General features: G+C 46.3%; 1 long non-coding RNA gene across 1 annotated transcript; it reads left to right on the top strand.

Moving 5' to 3' along the window:
- Positions 1–12,909: 12,909 nt before the first annotated feature.
- Positions 12,910–18,869, top strand: LOC104861311. The gene is made up of 3 exons (XR_779975.1): positions 12,910–13,069; positions 16,633–16,815; positions 18,710–18,869. It is a non-coding gene; the product is annotated as an uncharacterized LOC104861311 (long non-coding RNA).
- The last annotated feature ends 5,187 nt before the right edge of the window (positions 18,870–24,056 follow it).

The following is a 24,056-nucleotide window of genomic DNA, read 5'->3' as shown; positions in this document are numbered from 1 at the left end:
GTCCATGGCCGGTCGGGCGCGCATTCGGAGGCTCGGTGTCGTAGGGGTCGTCTCGGGGCCGACAACACAGCACCGCAGGGCCGGACCCGAGATTGGGGCGAGCCTGGTCCTAGCCGGTCTACACTCAGCCAAGAGTCCCCGCCCTCACCTGCGCCCGGTGTCACCGCCCCTCCTGCCCCGCCCCTTCCTGGTATCCACTCCCCCGTGGCCCTGCCTCCCTTCCCCGCTCCTCACCTGACTCCCACCGTGTGCACCTGCTTGGTGTCACCGCCCTGTACACGCCCCACATCCAGCGGCCAGCAGGGGTGGGAGCGCCTGGCTCACCAAGGCGCTATTTCCTGTCTCCAAGGCCCAACAGTCACTTCTGGACGCGGGAGCTTCTCAGAGAACAGAGGGAAGGGCTCCTCCTCCAGCGGGGGTCTCCTGTTCTTTGAATTCTTCAGGTGATCTCAGGGTGTTCCGAAATATTTAACTTTAATTTCCTCAGTCATTGCCTGAGCTCCTATTACCAGAAAGGAAGAGGATGAGAAGGGGAAAACGCATCTCACAGCAGCTTACTGGAAACTGGGCGATGGGGAGACCGTGCTGCCCAGGGTAGATCAGCCTAGGAATGCTAAAAGTGCCAAAGGTATTTCCAAAATTCCATTCTTTCCAAAAGTTGGACAAATGACAGAGTAAGCACACCTGCCAGACTAGTGAGATAGGCGTGTTGCCCCCTGGAGGAGGCGACCCCGGGACGCAAAGTCCTCTGGAGGACTGCGTGGCCTGGATGCCTGGTGCCTGTCCAAGGAGAGAGGACCCAGCACTGTCAGGGGTCCCAGAGCGGGAGAGGCACCCAGGTAACCAGTCCTCAGGAAAGACCCAGGTTCCCAAATAACCAGAGTGGGAAATGTGTGAGAGACTAGAGAAAATGAGATAGAGGCTGTGCCTGTGGGTGGGGGCCTGTGCTCCACATAGGACGTGGTGGATGAGCCAGGTCACACAAGTGGGCTGCTCTCTGCCCACCAGGCCTAGGGTTGGGTCAGCATTTTGCTTTTCTGGCCTGAAAGCTCCTTGGGCAGCCACAGCAGGTAGGAAAGACCCTCCCCACAAGGGCTCTGGAGCTTGTCCAGCCTGGACACCTAGCCATGTTCCTTGGGCAGGTGGCTCAGTTTTCAGTGTCGTGGTTTTGTCAGCTACAAACACCTCATGCTCATAGCTGAGGACCCTCATTGCATCAGAGTGCATGCTGAGTGTGGCCTGAAAGACCCCCAAGACCCAAGACTTACATAGAGAATAGCATAAAATATTTTGACACATAGGAGTGGGGACCTCAGTAGAGACATGCTGTGTTTAGGATATTGTAAAGTTGTGAATTGTCTGTGAACTTAAAGAGAAATCAGAGACTGAGAAATGCAATCCAAATGGAGACAAGTGTCCAGTTTGTTTCCCTCCAGAAACTTAACAAGCAACTTAAAACATCATTTGCAAAGGAAAAGAAACAGTCCTTTGGGCAGTTCCATTGGCCTCAAGGGGCCACTGAATGCCTATCGTGTCTGGTCTAAACTAAGACACAGTGTGTCACATTTTATGTTGAAGGAACTTTGTATACATTGCATTAAATAAAATCCACCGCTAAAATTTTTAAATACACTAAATGTCCAAAAATAGTTAAGGGCCGGGGATTTAGCTCAACTGTTCAGTGGCCTGCCTTGCAAGCACAAGGACCCAAGTTCAATCCCTGCTACAAAAAAAAACAAAAAAACAAAAAAAACAACAAAATTAGTTAAGAAATTTTTAAAAAAAAGTAAACCAGGAGAAAGGGATTGTCTTCCCTAACAGATACCCAAGACTCATTATAGAGTTATTGTTAGGAAATTGTACATGTTACTTTAAACTCCTCCATTTTATACCTGACTTCCGGGTTCTTCCTAACTTAAATTTTGTTTTCCCAACTTAAGTTTCATTTTCCCAATTTAAGTTTCGTTTTCCTCCCCGGGGCCCAGGTCCTCTGTCCCTCAGTTTTGGCAAACTGGGTTTGCCACCGTTGAGTCTGGGACTCAACTGAACTAAGCTCGGGACTTAGTTCTCATAAATTCCTATCTTGTGTAAGGGACGCCTTCGTGGGAGACCAAATTTCAACTTTCTAGACCGGGTCTAGAAAAAGAGGAGTTTTATCAGAACTCTCGGAGATGTCTGGTCTTCTGATAACCTCCTGTCCTGGTGGTCATGGGCTCTGGCTCCTCTATACCCACCATTCCATACCTGCAGACTCTCCTTTGGGATGCTTACTCAGGAATTTGGAGGGTCTTGATTTAAAACTCAAATGGCTACTTCGCTTGTCTACTCAAATTTGGCCCCAATATCTAGGCAATCAAAACGTCTGGCCACCTAATGGCTCCTTTGAATCGGGTCTAATTAGAGACCTTTACAACTTATGTGAGTGACAAGGAAAATGGTCGGAGATCCCATATGTCCAAGGCTTTTCCTATCTTGCTAATCAGCCCTCTCTCTGTTCTGCTGCCAAAACTGCTCCAATACTTCTGCTGACCCAAGGTCTTTCCACCACCAGCTCCCCTTCTTCTGACTCCCCCACTCAACCAGACCCGGCAGATGACCCTCCCCCATACCGGACAGCCAGAAACCCACTCACCCCTCCTCCTACACCATCTGACTCCTCCCCTCCTCTGCAATCTCCTACCCCTCCCATTTCTTCTGACTCACCGACCACCCTACCGTATGCTCCACCTCTCACCTGCTCCAAGACACACAAGGGCCACATGATGGCACTCTTGCGTGAAGTAGCCGGAGCTGAAGGAATTGTCTGCCTTCATACTCCTTTTCCTGTGTCTGAACTAGCTCTCATTCAGGCCAGACTTGGTTCTTTTACAGCCGATCCAACAACCTTTATAAAACAATTTCAACTTTTGACTCAATCTTATCAACTAAATTACCATGATCTCTTTGTAGTTTTACCAATGCCTTAACTCCCGAGGAAAATAGAAGAGTGCTGGATCAGGCTTGTGCACATGCAGACCAAGAACATTTAACCAACAATCACCACCCCGGCAGGTGCCGCTGCAGTCCCTGATCAGGACCCAGAATGGGAGTACAGCACAGAGGTGGGAATTGAAGCTTGAAACAGGCACATTAATTGTCTCCTTCATGGGCTCCACAGAGCCACCATGAAGTCCATTAATTATGAAAAGCTTAATGAGATCATACATAATAAAAATGAAAATCCATCCGCCTTTTTACAAAGGCTGACTGATGGCCTCCGTCAACATGCCAAACTAGACCCTGAATCTGTGGATGGTCAGAGATTAATTATGATGCATTTCTTTTCTCAGAGCTACCCCAACATTAGACTTAAACTAAAAAAGCTTGACAGAGGGCCCTTGACCCCTCCGGCAGAGGTCCTGGCTACAGCATTCAAGACCTACCATGGCTGAGATGACCTTAAAGCTACAAAAAAAAATCAATTATTAGCACAGGCTCTTAATTCGACCAGTCCACCTGTGCCACAGGGAAGAAAAACCCTACAAAAGGGCTCCCAACCACCAGGCCCCTGTTACAGGTGTAATCAGGAAGGCCACTGGGCAAAGGACTGTCCTAATCCCAAGGTGCCAACTAAGCCCTGTCCCAAATGTCACCAGAGGGGACATTGGGGTATAGACTGTCCCTTGGTGTCCAACCATCATTTGATCATCAGCCCCACAGCTCCCCAACCTGTGGACCTGATAGGTCTAGCAACAACTGAGGGACTATGAAGAGGCCCTGACACACCTGGCCCAACGCGGATCAGGGTAACCTTAACTGTGGCAGGTAGGACCATTTCTTTCTTATTGGATACTGGTGCCAGCTTCTCTGCATTATGAGAATACTGGGGGCCTACCTCCCTTTCTCAGACTTCTATTGTTGGGGTAGAAGGCCAACTACAGCACCCTCTCCAGACTCCCTTACTGTCATGCACAATTGGCAATTTTCCATTTCTTCATTCAGTCCTAGTTCTCCCATCCTGCCCGGTCCCTTTATTGGGCCATGATATTTTATCCCAAATTGGAAAATCCATTCATTTTTCTATGCCGAGCCCTTCCAACACTCTGACAGCTTCCTCTGCCTGGTATTATGCCAAGCCCTCCAATCTCCATCTTCCCAATCCAACTGGCCAATTAATCCCTCTCTCGTTAATCCTCAAGTGTGGGATATTCACTCTCCCTCAATAGCCAAATGTCCCCCTGTCAGAATTCTCCTTAACAATCCCTCACAATTCCCTAGCTTGGCACAATATCCCCTCCCCTACTCTAGCTTAGAGGGACTAACTCCCACAGTACATGATCTCTTACAAAAGGGACTCCTGAGACATGCCAACTCTCCCTTTAACACTCCCATTTTAGCAGTAAAAAAACCCAATGGGACATACGGATTAGTTCAGGACCTTAGGATCATTAATTCAGCTGTTGTTCCCATATATCCTATCGTGCCAAACCCATATACCCTCCTGTCTTCCATCCGATCTGATGCCACTTATTTTTCTGTTTTAGACCTCAAAGATGCATTCTTTTCTATCCCCTTACATAAAGACTCTCAAGATATTTTCGCATTCACCTGGACTGATCCCTTCACCAATGTGTCTACCCAACTTACCTGGACTGTCTTGCCTCAGGGTTTTAGAGATAGCCCCCACCTGTTTGGCCAAATTCTAGCACAAGATCTCTCTCTTCTACATCTTAAAGATACACAATGTATCCAATACATAGATGACCTCCTTCTCTGTGCTCCTTCATTACCTCAACTCCAACAAGACACTTACACACTTTTAAACTTTATCTCCCAGAGGGGATATCGGGTGTCGCCAACAAAAGTCCAACTTTTCAAACAACAAGTCACCTATTTAGGAATATCTCTAACACCTGGGTTCAAATCCATCACACTAGACAGAAAACAAACTCTCCAAAATATCCCAGTCCCCACAACCCGAAGGGAACTTCTTTCCTTTCTGGGTATAGCTGGATATCTTTGATCCTGGATTCCCAACTATTCTCTTTTGGCAGCTCCCCTTTATGAAGCAGTTAAAGGAAACCCCCATGAACCCATAGAAACCCCTATAAGTGTCCCTTTTACTCGCCTCAAATCAACCTTATTAGAAGCCCCTGCTCTACATCTTCCAGGCTTGTCACGCCCCTTTTACCTTTATGTGTCAGAAAACAAGGGATCTGCCCTCGGGATTCTAGGACACCAATTAGGCCCCACTTTTGCACCTGTAGCATATTTATCCAAACAATTAGACCCAACCATTAAGGGATGGGCTCCTTGTTTGTGAAACCTGGCAGCCGCCTCACTCCTAGCTCAAGAATCAAAAAAACTCACTTTTGGATCTCCCATGGTAATACTTTCTCATCATTCCTTTTCAGATTTATTAAATTACAAACATCTACAGTACCTTCCACCTTGCAGGATCCTGTCCCTGCAAACGGCCCTTCTACAAGACCCTTCCCTCACTTTTCAGCTCTGCCCACCCATCAACTTCTCCTCTCTATTACCAACCCCCAATGCTGATATGCCTATTCATAGCTGCTTAGAAACTCTTGAAGATCTCTCACCCCATGATTCCCACATAATAGAAGGTCCACTTTCCTCCCCCTAGCTAATTTGGTTTACAGATGGCAGTTCATTTTTCAAAAATCTCACCAGAAGAGCAGGATATGCCATAGCATCCCACTCTGAAGTCATAGAACAAGGGTCCTTACCCACCCAAACTACTAACCAACAAGCAGAGCTCATAGCCCTTACTCGAGCATTCATATTGGCCTCAGGAAAATGACTTACTATATATACTGATTCCAAATATGCTTTCCACATACTTCTCTCACAGGCAGTGATCTGGCCAGAAAGAAGATTTTACACCACAAAGGGCAACTCCATGCAAAATTCCAAGTTCATTATAGAACTCCTACAGGCATCCAGGTTACCATCAGCAATAGAATTGTAAAGCCCATCAATCGGATTCATCAGAAATAACTAAGGCAAATAACAGGGCCGATCAGGCTGCAAAAGAGGCTGCCCTAAATTCACAGGACATCTCAAACTCTAACTCTATGCTGCCCCTGGCTCCACCAGACCCCTTAGATGACCCAAACACACCCCCTAAAGCCCCTTTCTTAACCAGAGGTCAGCTTATCTACCTACATAGACTTTTCCATCCTGGCTCTAAGACCTTATTGGCCTTTCTGGAGCCAATAGCTTTTCTTTCTCCTTCAGATAAATTGTTCCTCCAAAACCTAACCTCCACCTGTCTCATATTTCAAAAGTCTAACCCTTCTACCAGGCCCACCCCCTTTCCCACACATCAAGCAAGAGGTACACTACCAGGCATGGACTGGCAAATTGACTTTACACATATGCCTAGGATAAAAAAATATAAATACCTGTTAGTGCTAGTAGATACTTTTTCCGGATGGGTTGAGGCCTTCCCTACTACAAACAAACAGGCCTCTACTGTTTCTCTTTTGATCTATAAAGAACTTATTCCCAGGTTTGGGCTCCCCACTTCCTTCCAATCTGATAATGGACCTGAGTTCACCTCCCAGATAACTCAGGGTCTCATCAAATTCATGGGAATCTCCTGGCACTTCCATATCCCATTCCACCCCCAATCGTCAGGAAAGATAGAATGTACCAATAGGTCTATCAAGTCCATCCTCACTAAACTGACCTTAGAGCTCCACCTAGATTGGGTTACACTCTTGCCCCTGGCTTTATTAAGGTTAAGATCCCTCCCCAAAGCCCCCCTCCAGATCTCTCCCTTTGAATTGTGGTTCAGATGCCCCATGCTGCCACCAGGACTGAACCCCCAAACCTCCCCTCTTCCCCCACCCTATTAGTTCCTTTACTCAATCACATGCAGGCCCAGTTATGGCATCATGTAGATTCACTATTACCTTGCCCCATATCAGATCTCCTGCCTTCCTACCAACCTGGAGATCAAGTCCTCTTGGCTCCACCTAATGAGCAAAAAGACCCTCTTAAACCTAAATATCAGGGACCATTTACAGTAGTTCTATCCACTCCAACTGCAGTAAAACTAAAGTCTCTCCACGGCTGGTTTCACTGTCCTTGACTTAAGCCTTTTTTGCCTGCTTCTTCCCCTCCTGACCTTTCGACAGATTCCTCTTCAGCATACTCAGCAACCCATACGGGACCTCTCAAGATAAAACTCACTAAAATAACAGAAGAAACACCTGACCTAGATTTGGACACATGAGAGATCTCCAGCACCCAAAACACCTAAGTGCTTCCATGGGATATTGTAAAGTATTCACCATTACATCCCTGTTCAATGTGTTCAGCTTTGTCCTGGTAGATCTCAGTGGAATACTCCTGGGGATAGGCTTAGCTTCTGCAGCTCCTTCAGATTTTACATTAAGACATAGAATAATATTGATGCTAACTTATTATTTGATTGTCAGTGTGTTTGCCTTCCTTGCCTGCTTAAAATAGGTTAGGATTTATATATGACAATGGAAAAGAGACCCCATAGATATGTATTTATGATTGCTATATTTCATTCTATTACGATTTGCCTGTCTGAAAAGTTAAGTCCTCATCAACCCGTAAAAGTTACTTGGATGATAATTAATCCCTCAACTGGTAAAATAATAAGTTCAGTGTCTAAATGGACTCCCCCAACCATTTGGTGGCCATCTCTTGAATTTGATTTGTACGATATGGCCCTAGGAAACACATGGGATGTAGCTGATTGGGAATACGATTCAGAGGGTGTGCCCAGGTACAGAGGGCACTGTAATTGGGACTATAATGAAGGACCAGGATGTGCTCATAAATACTCCAGATCAAAGCTTTTAGATCAGCCCATATATGTTTGCCCAAAACATATAAAAGGTAAAACAGGCTGTGGGGGACAAAGTGATTTTTATTGTAAGACATTGGGTTGCAAATCATCCAGCACCATATCAGGACACTCGGCTGGTATAAAAACAGATTTTATATCAGTCGCTCAAAAGCCTCAAACGCTCAATAAAATATCCATTATTCACAACATTATCATTATTCACAATGCAACAAGTTCTGATGCAACCCCATATTAATATCCTTCACCAACTTGGGAAAACAGGTACCCTTAGAAGAATGGAAAATAGGAAAACAATGGGGACTAAGAATATACACAAAAGGCTATGACCAAGGATTCCTGTTTGGCATTCTCCAAACTATCGAGATTGATACACCACCGACTCTTAAGCCGGTCTCTAAGTCAAAACCAACCCCAAAACCTGAGTTAAAAATTGGCCATAGACCTACCCAGAGATGGGTCACTACTTCCAGCCCAGTGACAGATAATAGACAAACTCAACCATCCCAAGATCCCAATTCCTCTGATACCTTGTTTAAAATTATGGAACAAGCTTTTTCAGTACTTAATGATGCTAGGCCTGAAATCACTACAAACTGCTGGCTATGTTATGATATAAAACCTCCATATTATGAGGGAATTGGATCTCAAGCCACCTTCACCCTGTCTCCTGATTATACCAGTTGCAGATGGGGAAAAGGAACAATGGGACAAGTCACTCTCACATCTATTTGGGGCTCTGGTACCTGCATAGGTATTGTTCCTAGTTCATATGAATATCTCTGTAATAAAACCTATCCTGTTAATGCCACTGAATATTATGTCCCCTCCAATAATGGATGGTGGGCATGCTCCTCTGGTTTGACCCCCTGTGTGAATGGACAAATATTAACACAATCTAAAGATTACTGTGTCTTGATTGACCTAATGCCCCGGATACTCTAGCATGAATATAACAGCTTCCTAGATGAATGGAATGATATAAAAAGGGTTAAAAGAGATCCAGTAACAGCCATAACCCTAGCAATATTACTGGGGATGGGCGTTGCAGGAGCCAGTACTGGAACAGCCACCCTCATCACACAACATCAGCAATACAATGGCTTGTGGATAGCAATTGATCAAGATATACAGAGAATAGAGCTGTCAATCACTAAGCTGCAAGAATCCCTGAGTTCTTTGGCAGAAGTAATTCTTCAGATCAAAAGAGGGATGGATTTAATATTCCAACAGCAAGGGGGAATGTGTGCTGCTCTAGGAGAAGAATGTTGTTATTATAGTGATCATTCTGGAATAGTAAGAGACTCCATGGCCAAGGTCAGAGAAGGCCTAGAAGAACGCAAAAAAGAAAGGACACAATCTCAGGGATGGTATGAAAACTGGTTTAGCTCATCTCCTTGGCTCACATCACTACTGTCAGCTTTGGCTGGTCCTTTAATTCTGATCTTAATTCTATTGATAGTTGGACCCTGCATAATTAACTGACTGCTTTCATTCAACAGAGAATAAGTGCAGTCAGACTCATGGTACTCTGTCAACAGTACCAACATGTCCCTGCTGAAGATAGGGACACTAACCAGCTCTTCACCCAGGTCTCCACACAAATGGCTCATCAGCTAATACCAATAACACAAAACCCGAACACTGTCGAAACTTCCTTCATATGGAAGCCACCCTCCAGGACCAACTGTCCATCTGGATCTTCACCAGGTTCAGAGAGTTCCTAGAAGATCTGCTCCCCGATCTATGTTGGATGGCTCCACACCCTTGTCCGGTCCTACAGGTAACCAGTTGGGTCTCTGAGGCCTGGCTCCAGGGATCCCTTTGTCAGTTCACGCCAGCTGAAATTGAGATTTTCACTTTCCTTTTACTTTTCATTATTTCTGAAAATGATTCACCGCAGTTTCTGGACTCTCCCCTCGATTAAGACCCTGCCTCAGGTCCCTTCCCCGCTGACCAGCCTGTGTCTTTAAGATTTTATCTTACAGGTAAAATATCAATGACCTTCAGTTCATCTCACACAATGACAGCACAGCCAACTAGACATCAGGCTAACCCCTGCCCTTGGATTGACTCGTTGCCCCAACTCTGCAGGAAGTAGTTACAGAAGACAGACATTCCGCCCCTTTTCCGCCTGCCGATGGACATGTTGGCTGTCAGTCATCATCCAAAATCAAAGAGTGGGGAATGTTAGGAAATTGCACATGTTACTTTAAACTCCTCCATTTTATACCTGACTTCCGGGTTCTTCCTAACTTAAGTTTCGTTTTCCTAATTTAAGTTTCATTTTCCCAATTTAAATTTCGTTTTCCTCCCCGAGTTGAATTCTTCCCAGAAATGACGCCAACATCTGATAAGGGACTCCTGCAGGACTAAGACCTTATAAGGCAATGTGGCCTGCAATAGGTTAAAAAACAGCTAATTCCCCTAAAATTGCAAAACTCCCACCCAAGACCCTATAAATGAGCCAACACGCCTTCCCTTGACACCCCGCCTCCCTTTCTTCGCCTCCCAGCCTTTGTGCCTCGCCTGACTCCCTTCAATAAAGATCTCCTGCCGGACCTCTCAGTGTGTGAGTGACCTGATTGGGAGGGGGCGCCCGAAGGGGCACGAGCGACCCTTTTCAGTTATAGTAATAAGTACAATATGATAGCACCTTAAGGCAGTCTTTTACGCTTAAAATTTACCAACTTTCTAGGAGATCTTTTTGGGGATTTTCATTCCTTCTTTCTCCATCATATAAGCCCGTGCATCCACAGGTAGGTTTTTTCCCCTTGCTGCTGGAGTTGACCTGGGCAGGTCAAGGTCAGAAGACCCACTCCGGCAGTGTAGCTGCTAGGGTGAAGTAGGGAAAGGTTCACGCCTTCTGCCTGGGGATGCAGAACTCCCTGTGGCTGCTCTTCAAGAGCAAAGGTGAGTACAGGTTAGAGACTGAGTCATGAATGACATGGTTCAGATGAACTCTTTCTGCCGCTCACCCAGGACCAGAGCAAGACCTTCAAACTGAGTGCCCTCAGCCCAGAATATAAACTATCACCTTTCATTCTGATGGACAGAAACATGTGCCTTCCCGCAGTCACAAGGGCCTCGTTTAGCCTGAATCCTGCCAAGATGAAGCTAACACTGTGCAGGTGGAGATACAATTACTCTGTCAGCTGCTCCCACCCATGCTCCCCTTTGCCTCCTCTTTCTCTCCATCCAGGCTGTCCAGATCCTACTCGAAGAAACAGATAGTTTTCCTAGTACTGTCAGGGTTGTTGTACTTAGAGTTTTGAGCAATGTTTTTTCAAATCACATTATATGATTTCCTGAAGAAACTCTACTTCCCCACGCTTGAATCTCTAGTGCCTAGCAGAGTGTCTGACATACAGGAGGTAACAACAGAGCTTTGTCACTTGCTTTGTATTCCTACTTTCTTGGTCAATTACAGTATTGGCATCTCAGCTTTTCAACTAATTCTTCAGAACTAATGTATTAAAATACCTCACTCAGGTTCTTGTTTTAGCAACTTGTTTTCTGTTTTAGTTTCACTCCATAATCAGAATTTGCATTTTTTATAAACATGACATGCGTCTCCATGGGCAAATAATGAAAAATCACTGAATGTGATGTAAAAGCTAAATTAAAGTCTAACTTTCAAAATTACTAAATTTCAATCTTTAATGGACATGTTCTTTGCTTTCCAATAAGACGCAGAGACAGGATAATACAAAGGATTCATTGGCTAGGGCAATACAAAGCTGTGATAATAATTTACTAATGAATAAATTCAGGATTTGTTATCGTAAACTGCATAAACTTATAAATGATCTTCAGCAGGAAACCAGCTTGCCAGGAATGCCTGACCAGAGAGGATGAACAGACATTAAAGACAAGGCACAGAGACAGCTTTGAAAGAGGGCACAGGAAGCTCTTGCCTCAGGTGGACAGAGCCCTGAGCTCACCTCACTTTTATTGAACTCAGGCTAGGGAGCAAGCAGTTAGGTTAATGGACAATCCATCTGCTTCCCATTATTTGCACATCATACCCAGGTAAGTATTTCTCTAAACTGGATCTCAGCTGTTGTTCTCTTTGTCTCAGGAAATTGCCACATGCCAGCATGCCAGAACATTGCAAAAGGAGGATCAGCTCGTGGCTCCCTCCTCCGTGTCCACACAGAAGTTCGACTGGGCCTGGAGCCTTATGTCTAGATTCCCGCAATCTTCTCAAAGTCTATAAACAGAAAAACTCATTTTCTCCATCACATGTCACTTTCACTTTCAATAATATCATGGACAAAAGTACTTTTTACTTAACTAGGGCAGGCTGAGCGTAAGATGCAAAAGTCTGCATATAGTTAGGGTTATATATCCATATATGCCTGGGAGAGTGCTGCTGTATGTCTGTTGCCAGACATAACTGTTCATTCTGTCTTTTTGCTCCCATAAGTATCTTGGTTTGAATGGTGACCTCTATGTTCCCAGGAGAGCAGATGTCTTTGTTGAAGAATCCATAGGCAAACTTCTTCAGTACAAAACAGAAAGCCAAATGCTGCTCTCTGGTCAGATGCTGGCTCTCTGGTGCCCAACCTCTAGTACCAGGCTGTAGATCTGCCAAGGCTAGACCCACAATCCACTCTGACCTGAGCAGACTCAACCTTGCCTGTGGACAGAGCTGGGGAAAGGGCTGGACAGTGGGTGGGCAGTGGCGGAGGAAGGTAAAAGAACACTACCATCAGCAACAGGAGCAGGTGTAGACCCACGTTCAGCCCAAGGAGCCATGTGTCCCCCTCAGGTCACTTTGTGAAGAGCAGGGATGTCCAATAACTGCAGCCTGTTGAAGAGCCTCAGAAGGAATAGCAGAATCTATTACCTTGTTTCAGTATTCTGAAATTTTAGTTGGGAATTGTTTTCCCACATTACTTTGTAACTTTCTTAGTTTACCCAGACTATCAAATCCCTGTGCCTTTACCCAGAATCAAGGTCTCCACACCTGTGATAACAGAAAGTGAAAAGCAGCCCATGGAGACAACGCTCTAGTAGAAAACCCACTGGCTTTCTTCTACTCACTTGTGGCCAGACATTTTAAAGCAGGGAGACAGAGTATGCTGGGGTCCAGCTGACAATGAATAGTGTCCCTCTTTCTATAGGTCCTCAGCTCAGCTCAGGACTTTATGAGGAGAGTAAAAGCCCTCATTGAGATCCACTGAGCAGCCAGCACCAGGAGTGCCATGGAGCTTGGTGAGTCACAGGAAGTGCATGCAGAGGGATGGGACAGTCACTCCCTCTTCCTGCTGTTTCCTATCTGCCTCTTCCAGGACTGGGCGCTCTTCCTTTAGATTCAGTAAGTTCTCCAATGTGGGCCAAACTCTTTGCCTTGTCCAGGTGCTGCTGTGAAGCCTGCACCTTGTCTCCAGTTTTTACTGCCACATGTTAAGGCATTTTCTCATGATGCAATTACTATGTACACAATCTTTTTATTAACTAATGCACCCATCTGTGTGGTACTGGGGATGGATCCCAGGGCCTGGTGCATACTGAGCAAGGGCTGCACCAGTGAGCTGCACCCTGGCCTTTCCAGACCCTTCTCTGTTAGCCTCAGCACTGTGTGAGAGAAGAGGACACTGAACCAGCACAGGAAGTGTCTTAGTTACTTTCTTTGTTGCTGAGACAAAATACCTGACACCCCCAAGTTGAAGGAGAAAGGGTTTATTTAGCTCATAGTTTATAGAGGTTTCAGTTCGTAGTTGGCTGGCTCCAAGGCAGGGTGGCACGGCAGACAGGCATAGCAGAGGAGAAACAGTTCATGGTAGGCAGAAGGCAAGAGAAGTAGGAAAGCAGCAGCACCCTGCCTCTCTCCTTTATCCCTTCCCTGCTACCTACCCTTTGGTAGGTGCCTCCCACACCCAGAGTGGGCCTTCCCTTTATCCACACCCAGAACTATGCCAAAGCAATCAGTAGACTAATTTAATACCACACACCCTTAATCCCAGCATCACACACCTTAGACCCAGCCACCTCTGAAAATCCCACCTGTGACTACATGAAGCTTTGGAGGGACATCTAGATTCAAGCCATGCTGGAAGTAAGGACAGTGTCTTCTGCAGAGCACATCTATAGGGGGTCTTGGTAGAGGCTGGAACTGAGAGGGTATCACAGGATGCCCAGAGGTCTTTGAGTAGCAATATGACAGTGATTGGAACCTACTATTGTTATGGAAGAAATTGGCAAGTGACACACAGAGGCAGCAGAATGAAAGTAAAATAAAAAAGTTATGGTTGTCAACAAAGATCGAGTGCCTGAAACGATGCAGTGCTGGGCTACAACTCCTTCTCTTATAGGATTTTCCAGCCTCGATCTCATTCAGGTGGTTACATTGCATTTCCACAGTTCACATTGCTGATATTCAAAACATGGTGGTGAATCAGTTGAATTTCAACCCGGATGTAGCACTTCCTTGTTAGTGGAGGTTACCTTTGAAATTCTCTAGTTATCTATTCTAGCCCAGGGGAAGGGGCCTGTCTGGTCAGCAAGGTTAACAATGGCTCTTTTCATTTACAAAACTTTTGAGGGAGACTAGATGCCTCCAGTGCCTGTTGATTCTGAATGAAACAAAGCAAAGGGCAGAAGTTATTTTACATTGTGACATTTCAGAAGGTTTTTGCTATTAAAGTGTTCTTTATCACTATGTAGAAATTACTTTTGCCCTAAGTTGAGCTCAGAGCCGCAACTCTTAGAGGGACTTTCACTGTCTCTATTGTAGGAGATATTTGCAAGGAAATTGAAAAGAGGGCCTGCCAGGGGATGAGTTTGTCACAGTTCCTATTGAACTGGAATTTTTAAATTAAAACTGCATATTAGAAATTTGAAGAACCAAGAATTTTTACACTGAGGCAACCCATTCACTATTGCTTGTTGCATAGTCTGTCCAACGTTTTGCAGAGCAGGGTGCTTCCCAAGTGTGTGCTGAGGCCTGGTGCATACTGCAGACCTGGCCAGGGCCCTGCACAGGAACAGAGGAAAATTTGGCACAGGCTTTTGTGTCGGAAAATTGCACAGCCAAAAATACTTACCAAATACTCAGCATGTGTCAGGAGCTATTTTTAACATACATGATCTCTTCACTCCTTACAACAGATATAGAGTATTAGTTACTGAAAAACCCACCTTCTTTTTCCTGTCTGCTGTAGCATTTCTTAATTCAAACCTACTTCCTCTTACTGATTTTTCACAAGCTATGGAAAAATTGGACCGTATCTCCTTAAAAATATGACTGCAATGAGAAAACTTTCCCTTGAGTAAGTTCCTTTTATGTTTTCTCTTGGCATTTACTCATCACTTTGAATCACTTCAGTCACCTTTCTTTGAACTCACAGCTTCATTCTCTTATACTGACTCTAGAGTAACCCTAAAGCTCAACAGTAAGTGGGGAAGTGGAGGGGAAACAGATTTCAGGGCACAGAGAGGCTGCTGAGTCACTGTCTGGAGGGAGGAAAGGTCCCTGCCCTGCACACTTTCTGCCAGGGTATACAAACCAACAAGCCCCACACATTAAAACTTATCTCACAGCAGCCCGACCAGTGCTGAAGCCAAACTCTTGGTCCTCACAGACTCTTCAGGGTGTCACTGGAAGCAGGTCAGAGTGACAAGGCTGCGAGATCACTTCTCAACACGGATTCAGTGTGGCAGTCTTAAATTCAGTGCTCTGATGGTGACATTTTAACCTGAGTCCAGAAAACAACCTCAAACTGTAGTCAAGTGTGTATAATTCTCCCTACAAAATAGAAAAGCACTGTTTCATGTTAATCCTCAATAAACATGGCTTCATGTCAGCAGTTGTCAGTTCACACTGCCCAGACTTGTTACAAGATAGGCCGGGCTCCAGGAGCCAGTAGGCCCACATCCAGAACCTAATTGTTTTGTACCTGGCTGTGTCATCAGTGAAGGGACAGTGGGGACAGGACAGTGGGTGGCACATGGTCCCTGCTGGCCAGTGGTGCGAGTGCTCTGTGTTTGCAGAGGTTGGGCTGTGCCACCCTTGAGTGGCCTGCGTCCCTCTCTATCAGACCAGGAAGTTTATACAGATGATTACTGAGAGCTGGCTATTAATTAAACAGGAAGCTAATTAATAAAGCACTCTGCAAAGGCATGTTTTTGAAAGAATTGCAAAGTTTAATCATTCATTTTGTAAAAGAAGAAGTTTATTGATTTTGAGAGTCACTTTTCTTATAGGCCTAGGTTTGGTAGCCCAGGAGAAATCCTTCTGCATAGAGCAGGGTCTGATTAGGAATAAATGCAAGGCTGACAGAGGACCCCATCCTGAAGCCAGATCGTCTGGGCAAACACTAGCTGTCATTTCCTACCCCTGTGGTCAGGTGGGGTCAGCATCTTCTGTCCAATGTGCTGAGCGATCACCCAGGAATGGAAAGGCAAGTGGGGGAGTAGGATGGCATGACAAGGTTTCTACCTTCCCCCTTTCCCCACAAATCTTATGTTTCCCTCTGTCCTAAGGCTCAGGGTCCCCAGCGAGCAGTACAATTGAATGCCTGTGTCCCCACAAGCTCAGAGAACAAGCCACAGAGCAGGAAACAACTTGCAGGACAAAACTCACCACCCTGTGCTCCAGGACACTGGGAACTTTGCAAAAGTCCTCCTCTTATAGGTGGGCACTGACTTGGCCCTTAAACTCCCTCTTCTGGGCCCTGGAGTGCCAGGGGAGCAGAGCGTTGAAGGTCAGGCATCCAACCTAGAGCGAGTCATGGCCTGAGGAAGTTTGCACTCCCTCCTCTCTCACCACTCTGCAGGTCTGCGAACACACCCAGGTGAGTGCAGCCAGGAGACAGGACGGGCCCTGGGTGTGGACACACAGCATGGTGCCAGCTGCCCCAGCTACCCCAGCCAAGGCCACTGCAGACAGCTAGCCCTGTCCAGGGAAGTCTGGAGAGTCCATGGCCAGCCCAGCAAGGGAGTGGAGCACTGGCCTGGAGGTAAAAATCACTCGGTTTGGGGTGGTGTCTTTCACAACACTGCTGAGATAATAAATAACTGGTAGGTGCACTTAAGAGCATAAAATCATCAGGAACCCAAAGCAAGGCAGAGGAGTCATCCAGAAATGCGTCATTACAGTGACTTTGCAGCCCAGAGCCTTGAGCTCCACAGTGTGCAGGATGCAGGTGTCAGCATCCACACCGCTGTGGGAGCCGGAGGGCAGGCAGACTGGCACCCACAATGCTCCACATCCGGGTCAGAGTCCTGACACACCTTGGTCCAGGTTCTGCCTCCATAGACCTGCAGCTGAGAATAGGCTGCGGTCTGCCAGAATAACAGCCCAGGGGTGGGGCATGAGCTGGGAAGGGGTGACTTTTCCTGGCAAAGGGGACTTACAGATGCCAGGGGACAGGGAGGTCATCATGGATGGAGGAAAGGTCAGATCAGGGAGGGAAGGGGCGGTGCTGGCCCCAGGCCCATCTCTGTCCCAGCATCCTGGAGCTGGCAGTGAGCTCAGCTGGCTGTCTGGGGGCCCCTTCTGCTCTGTGGTGCTCCCCTGTGTAAGATCTGCCCTGCTGCCATTAACATTGCTTTGCTTTTTTTTTTTTTTCCTCATTGAGTTTATGGGTACATTTTAGGTATACAGTACAGTTACATTCATTATTGGGATCTTGTACCTTTACATGACAGGTCTTGGTTCTCATTTTTCCCCTTGTCCCTGCCCTCCCTTCACCCCCTCCTCCCCTCCCCCTTTACAAACACTTCATTTCCATTTTTTCATTTTCTCATATTTTTTCTTTTCCCTTATAAAAAAAACATACTCAAGTGAAATTAATAGGACACACGTGTAAATACCATATAGTTTCTCTGGTGTGATAAACTAAAAGTGTAAATAAAGGTCAAAATATATAATTGGTATTTTGTAATAGGAAGAAAAAATCTAAAGGTATTGGGAAAGTAGTAGAGGTAGGGGAAAGTTAAAAAGGGAAGAGAAAACAAGAGAAAAGGAAGAAAATGGAAACAAAGTCTTTGTAGATAGGGGAAGAGGGAGGGGAGAAGGGAGGCTAGGGGAATGGGGAAAAAATAAGAACCAAGATATGTCACATAGCCAGAGATTTAACTCAGTGGTTCCACTGCCTGCCTTAAGTAAGTGCGAGGACCTGAGTTCCCCGAAAAAAAAAAAAAAAAAAAAAAAAAAAAAAATGTCATGTAAAAGTACAAGATCCCAGTGATGAATGTAACTGTATTGTATATCTGAAATGCACCAAACAAAGATGGTTTATTTTTTAAACTCCCATTAAAAAACATTGCTTTGCCTTGATTGTAAACAAATATTTTAAAGTATACTTCACCCTCTCCCATGGGACCATAGAACAATCCGAAATTAATGCCTACATTTTACAAAAAAAACTTTCCTCACCAGACGTTTGTTGCTGTAAGTGCGGCACTAATGTGTCCTGGGGTGGGGTAGGGCAGACAAACTGTTCTGCCCCGGGCCACGTCTTCAGGCCTGGGGCATTGAAACCAGGGCCATGCAGGTAAACAGGGGACAGCTGAGAGCCTGGGCCTGGTCAGGCCCAAGAGCAGTGGCGGAAGCCAGCTCCCGGGTCCCAACGAAACACTGTCCAATGAGCCTGTCCTCCCCGGCCATCAAAGCCTCATCCAGGGACAAGGATCCAGCTTCCTCCTGTGGGCGCACAGTCGGGGAGACCCGGCTCTCACACAGCACCAAGCAGAGTACGGCTCTGCCCCAGGGACCTTTGGGAAGCATACTGTTAGGAGACTGTGCATGTTAATATATATATATATATATAACCCCCCCCAGCCATTTTTGTATCTTCCTTCCGGGTTCTTCCCCAACTTTAAATTTCTCTCTCCCCAAAATTACCTCAGCAGTCTGACAAAACTAGAGCTTCCGCAAGGCGGGAAAGTTGAAAAGCAACATGGACTGCGATAGGACAATGAAGATCGTTCCTCCCAGGAAGAAGTCCTTGGTCTCCCGCTCTATAAATACCCCAGCAGTCCACTTCCTCTCCGTCTCCCTCTCCCTCTCTCTGCCTTCCTGCTTCATGCTCACCTCCCTACAATAAAGATCTCCGACCTCTCAGTGCATGAGTGGCCTAATTGGGAAGGGGCACCCAAAGGGGCACACAACCCCCCTTTCACGTACTGCTCCGAATCACCAAGCCTCTGTGGTCTCCACATCCTCCTGGGCTGTCAGAGAGAAAGACTTCAGAAGCCAGGACTGAGTCACAGCCTGTGTGGCACAGCAGATGCCCTCAGGTTTGCACAGCTGCTCATGAGTACAAAGGGTCTTTCCTCTCTCCCACTGCCTCTTTATGGGGACAAAGCCACACAGATGGAGCGCCTCCTCGCCAAGGTGGGCAGTCAGGACTGTGGGGCTCCAGTCACACTGCCCTGGGCAGCATCACAAGGCAAAGGCTAGGCTGCTCCCCGGGGCTTGGGGGGACAAGGGGTCCCCCAGTTCCCCGGCAGCACCCACTGCCCCAGCCCAGAGTCGGTTTCCAGCAGTCACTCTCAGTGCTTCTAAAGTCTGACACTGAGGGAGACCCCAAGGGCCCCCGCTCTGTCCGTGCCCACACCCCTCGGGTCTGTGACCTCCTCACCGCTGGCTCAACACCTGATGCCACAGTCGAAGGGAGGGGAGGTTTGTTTTGGCTCAGTTTGTAAGGTTTCAGTCTGGTCAGCTGGCTCCAGAGCAGGGCGGCCAGGCCAAGGGTTAGCACGGCGTGAAGGTCCAGCCCGGGCTGGCCTCTGGTGCCCTGGAGGATGCCCTCCCTCCAGGCTGCTTTCTCTCTGCATGCATAGTCATCCTTTAAATGTGAGGGATTTCATTAAATTTAAAAATTGTTGGGAACTCCTAATTCTTTTTATTTATTTATTATTTTAAACAAGTTCTTGCTATGTAGTTTAGGCTGGCCTAGCACTCACTCATTATGTAGCCCAAGATGGCGATCCTCCTGCCTCAGCTTCCAGAGTCAGGCTTTCTTCCTCACTCTAACATTGAAACAAGCAGGGTTCCCTGCATCCTCCACTGTCTGAGCACCCTGTTCCCATCACTGGTTGAGAGCATCCAGCACTGGGGGGCTCTCCACCGCAGCACCCCCGTGAATGCTCTGTGTGTGTCGTGATCCCCGGGATTGGCCCAGCTCTTCCAGTCTGCATAGGTTGCTTTGCTTCCTGCCCTGGGAGGCTGTCAGCTCCTGCTCCACTCTCCAGGGTGGGACTCAGACATTTGGAGTATTTGACACTCAGGACTAGAGGTGTTATGAACATTTCCCCACAGGCCCTTGTGTGAACGTGTACATTCATTTCTCTGGAGTACACACTGGAGAGAAATTACTGTCACTTTGAACTGTGAGCATTTAAACGTTTGTCAGATTTTTTTAAAACTTGGATTTTTTCCCCCCTCTTAATTTCTTTGGAGGGAGGGGAGGGAGAGAAGGGAAAGTAAAAAGAATCAGGATGTGTTATGTACATGTACCAACTCCCCAGAATAAATGTAATCATTATGTATCACAAACATGTACTAATAAAAATTTTAAAAATAAAAAAATCTGAATTCTTAGAGTTAAAAATGTAAATCGGTAAATGTAAACCAGTAAGACAAGTAAACCAGCAACTTACAGCTAAAAATTTAGTGTGAGAGTACATTGCTTTAAAGTAGTGCATCATTACTATATGTGAGATAGAAACGGTCACAGATTTTCAAATTCTTTTTCATTTGATCTTTGTTCTTTGGGACAAGCTCTCACTATGCAGCCCAGGCTGGCCTTGAACTCAAAGTGATCCTCCTGCCTCTGCCTTCCCAGTGCTGAGATTTAGGCATGCACCGCCATGTCCAGCTTTCAGATTCTTAACACAGCGAGAAGAGTCTGCAGCCTGAGTCTTGGGGACACCTCTGCTACAGAGGAGGTGAGGCCATGGGAGCAGTTTGGGAGCTTGAGAACTTCCTGCACAAATCCCAGCCTGCTTCTCTTGTCCAAATCCAGCCAACAACAGGAGGGTAAGTAGGGATAAGAGTTACTGCCCTGGCATCAACGGGTGTGCAGAGTTAGGCACTGGGCCGGAGGAGGCTGGGCCCACGGGGCCTCATCCTGGGGAACAGATGCCAAAGAACCCACCTCCGAGAGATGCCCAGGCCTCAGCCTGACCTCCTGTGAGGCTGAAGAGCTGGGGCTCCACAGTGCTAAGGGTGGGCCAGGCCTGGCACAGCGAGGCAAGGGCTCTTCCTCCAAGCCCCACCAGCCTCCGGAGAACTGGATTAAGGATCCATTTGAATGCAGGCTGGAAGAAGGAGAGGAGCAGACTGGGGTGTGGTGTGGGGAATCACAAGGGCCAGAGACAGGCAGGCTGTGGTGGATCCGGGGCCTGGAGCACCCTGTCAGGATTCTCAGGGGTTCAAGGATCAATAACAACAATGGTAATAATCGCTTGTATTTTGCTAAGGCTTACTACTATGCAAACTGTTTTCACTTAATTGCCCTATAGCATACCTTTCCTTGTGGCACCTTTCTTTTTTGTTCTTGTTTTTTTGTTTGTTTGTTTTTTGGTACTGGGGGTTGAACTCGGGTCCTTGTGCTTGCGAAGCAGGAACCAGAACCACTTTGCTAAACCCCCAGCCCCCAAGGTACCTTTCAAGAAAGAACTTGGATTTAATTTATATTTTCTCTTCGCTGCTCTCTGTTTTTAATTAACATGTAGAGCAATATTGATTAAAATCCACAGAATGAAAAAAATCACATCAGAATGGAGTTGATGTGTGGACTCCAGGGTTCTGCTAACACCCACGGAAGCGTGATTCTCCAAGGACTGGCAAGTGAACAACGGAAGAAGAGGAACTTAGAAACTAGTCGGGTTTTTAAGGATGGGCTTTCTTTGAGAAATCACAGTGCCAAGAGCACCGTGAGGCCAGGAAAGCTGGCGGTCCAGGGGGTCCCAGCAGGTTTGCCTGGCCGATGTGACGCTGATGGACCTGGGAGGGACGCTGATGCCTGGACTGCTCCGAGTGACCCTGGCAGGGTGACCCTGAGGACGCTGGCGACCTAGTGCACAGGGACTCCGTAGATTTCCCAGCAGGGAACCAAGGTCATAAGGAGAAATTAGGGGGCAGGATTCTGTGTTTCTTGTTGTGACATTAACTAATATATGATGCTTTTGTTTTTATTTTACTGTTAAACGGGCTTAATTAACATAGCAAGCTTCTAATGTGTGTGTGTGTGTGTATGTGTGCTTGTGTGTTTTCCTGTAATCCAGTTGAATTCCTAGTCAGTTGAATTTCTGCTAAAAGTTCAAGACGACATTTGATCAGGGAACAATGGGTGCACATTTTTTTCTCATGTTTTTTTCTTTTCCCTTCTTTCCTTTCCCCCACCCCTGCCACTTCCCCTACTACTTTAGATCTTTTCTTCCTACTGCACATTATCAATTATACATTTCAATCCTTATTTACCTTTTTAGTTTTTCACACCAGGGAAACTATTTGGTATTTACACATTTGTCCTATTTATTTCACTTAAGAGTATGGCCTCAATGTGCATCCATTTAGCTATAAATGCCTCTAGTTTCCAATTCTTCATGGCTGAGTAGTACTCCATTTTATAAAATAACAAAACAAAACAAAAAAACACATCTTCTTTATCCAGTCTCCAACTGATGGGCAGTTTGGCTGTTTCCAAGTTTCAGCTATTACAAACGGTGCCACTATGAACATGGGTGCACATATATCACTGTGGTATGATTCTTTTAATTCTCTTGGGAAGATACCCAGCAGAGGGATGGCTGGGTCAAATGGAACCTCTAATCCTAGTTGTTTGAGTTATCTCCATATTGATTTCCACAGTGGTTGCCCCAGTCTGTACTCCCACCAGCAGTGGAGAAGGATTCCTTTCTCCACACAACCCTGCCAGCATTTGTTATTGGTTGATTTCTTGATAGCAGCCATTCTTTCTGGGGTGAGGTGGAATCTCAGTGTTGTTTTCATCTGCATCTCTCCAATGTGGGGTACACATTTTTGATTGAATTAATATTCAACAGAAGCTACTTTTATAATGTGTACTTGGCTTCCAATGAATGTATTACTGAAATTTATAAGAACTTTATTGAAGGAAATGAAATGTGCATATGGATATGTCGCGAGCTGGCGATGCAGAGCACTGTCCAGCAGTGTCTCAAACCTGAAAGAGCATCGGGTGGAGATGGGGCCAGGAGAGAAAGAAGGACGCCAAGACAAGAGTCTGATCAAGGGGACGTTTATTGCAGGCAAGCATCAGACTTTTAAAGCAGAAAACCACAAACGAAAGAGGAAGTAAGCTTAACTACAAACTATTAATGGGCTATAATCACAAAGGCAACCTTAATGGGTGATTAATGGGTGTTTACTAGGACAAAGAACTACAATTCTAGAAATTTAACTTCAGGAAGGAAACTTATCTCTAAAAATGGTTCCACTTAGCTCTAGATGGCAGCACTCCTGCCAGCTCGCAGGCCAGCGCCCAACATGGCTGAGACATGATTTCAACTTCTTGGAGGGTAGGAATCTGTTGCGAGAAGTTTAAATTACAGAAATACTTTTGGCAGATAGGGAAACTATTTATAAACCACAAAACCTCTTATCTCCCAAAGAAAAGCTGGAATGCAGGGATATATGAGTGCTGTCTCGAGCCCAGAGAGGGGAGATTTCTGCCAGGCCTGTGGGCTTCATGCTTAGCGGATGATACTAAATTGTGCTGAACTTTCTGCACTATTGTCTGCAGGATGAGACCCAGCTGTCCCCATGGGACCTGTGGGCTCAGGGCATGGGCCAGAAGTCATCCATCCGAGCGAACGCTGGTCGCGAAGCCTGGTGCATTGCAGTCCTCAATGCTGGCTTTCATCGAAATCAATAGTTTGCCTTGAGGGATTTTTTACTAAAATAGCAACACTCAGGCCCTACGCAAAAGAGCTCTGCCATGCTTTAGAAGACCTGGGTGCTGGAAATTCCTAGAACTACAGGAAGATCCGAAAGCGCGGCTGTTCTGTTCTGAGAACCGGCAGTCACCCAGACTGCTCTGCCAAGGCCATGGGAAGCAATCTATGGAAATAAATGTCCATGGCCCATAATCTCCTTCATTACTTGGACCTTTGGTAGGAAGAGCTTGTAAGATCCTCCCAGGGAGGAATCCCACCACTCTAAGTCCAGGACGCCACATGCACCATAAACACCCCGGAGAGACGATTC

The sequence above is a fragment of the Fukomys damarensis genome, unplaced genomic scaffold (genome assembly GCF_012274545.1).
Source record: "Fukomys damarensis isolate Sample0158 unplaced genomic scaffold, DMR_v1.0_HiC HiC_scaffold_25, whole genome shotgun sequence".
Lineage (NCBI taxonomy): Eukaryota > Metazoa > Chordata > Mammalia > Rodentia > Bathyergidae > Fukomys > Fukomys damarensis.
This window is presented reverse-complemented; position numbering and strand designations above follow the sequence as displayed.